A 1,561-nucleotide genomic window follows, 5' to 3' on the forward strand; every position below is an offset into this window, starting at 1 on the left:
GTTCCAGGGGAGGGGCCGTGCACAGACCAATGCAGTCCTTCACAATAATGCAAACATCAAGAGAGCTTATGGGTTCCAGATTGCCTTCCTTTCCTCTTCTCTTCTCCCCCAACATCCTCCCCCCCCCCAGCCCTTAGGCACAGATGCTCTAGCCAGCCGCTTGGATGCCAGAGGATGTTTCCCTCACCCACTGTAATTGACAAGGGTCTGCCGGGACTGACCCCTGCCCACAACCTTGTCAGTGAAGATTGCAAAGCAGTTGTTGCATTGGGTTGGTGCCTTTGCTACTGATCAAAAGAGAAATGGTGCCGCATTTGCTGCTGCTGCTGGGTGGACTCTTTGGGGCTACTTATTGCAGTGCCGCAAGCTTATAACTATGCAGGCTGTTCTCAGGAGGAACAAATCGATATAGATATATCTGAGAGAGATGGGGTGTTTGCCATCTTGGTCACAGAGGATTAATAGTAGGTAAAGTGGTCCCTTCCCTTTGTCAACTTCTATTTACACAGGAACATACTGGTTTTAGAGTTAAACCAAATGCTTTGGCAAAAAATGACCGAAAAGGTTGTTTTTTTTCCATTAGAGACACAAGCTTTCCGACCCAACCATATGCTTTTGTTCTCATAAATGTCCCAGAGTTCTCTCTGGGACTTGTAAATAGACTCACGGTACTCTTTACCGAACAATCCTCTGCAGTTACAGGTGGGTAGCCGTGTTGGTCTGCCATAGTCAAAACAAAATAAAAAATTCTTTCCAGTAGCAGTTTGTTCTTGGTATGAGCTTTCATGTGCATCTGAAAAAGTGTGCATGCACACGAAAGCTCATACCAAGAACAAACTTAGTTGGTCTCTAAGGTGCTACTGGAAAGAATCCTCTGCCGGTTTGCAGTCCCCATTTTGTTGAGATATCCCCAAGTAAACGTTCACAGAATTGCAGCCTTGCAGAGCAATTGTAAGGAGGGGTGGAGCCACTGCTGTTTCCAAAACCCGGCCAGCTTGTGTCAACCAGGGCAGAAGGAGCAGGGACAGTTTTGATTGTTTGTTTTTCCCCACAGCTGGGGGCCCCAAGGTTCCCTTAGCCTGAAGTGTCTGTCTGGGGACTTTCCACCGGCTACTGGTGGTGGGTACAGCCAGAGGTAGATCCTCTCCATCAGCCAGCAATTCTCTTTGCTGTGCATCCTAATGAACCAACCACCCCGTCAACGGTGAAGGTGGCACATAAGAGTGGAGCCTAAAGCAAGGTGTGGCTGTAATCCTGTTCAGGCATGTGCCTGGAAGGAACTTCTGTTGAGCTCAGTTAAGCTGATTACTGATGGACAATTTTAATCAGAGAGGCTGAGACGTAAAGGTGGGTTTGTTGTGATGGGGGTTTCTGTGATCCAAAATGGGGGGAAAGGAAAAACAATGGCATGCGGTCCCCTAAAAATGGCTTTTGATTGTTAAAATGATAGGTTTCACATTTTGTTCAGTACCTTGAAAAAGGCCTGCCGAATGCTGTTTGGGGAATATATCTGTACATAATTAATCTTTGTAGCTGCTGAGAGAGAGAGAGAGAGAGAGAG

Source organism: Lacerta agilis, chromosome 2 (assembly GCF_009819535.1).
Source record: "Lacerta agilis isolate rLacAgi1 chromosome 2, rLacAgi1.pri, whole genome shotgun sequence".
Lineage (NCBI taxonomy): Eukaryota > Metazoa > Chordata > Lepidosauria > Squamata > Lacertidae > Lacerta > Lacerta agilis.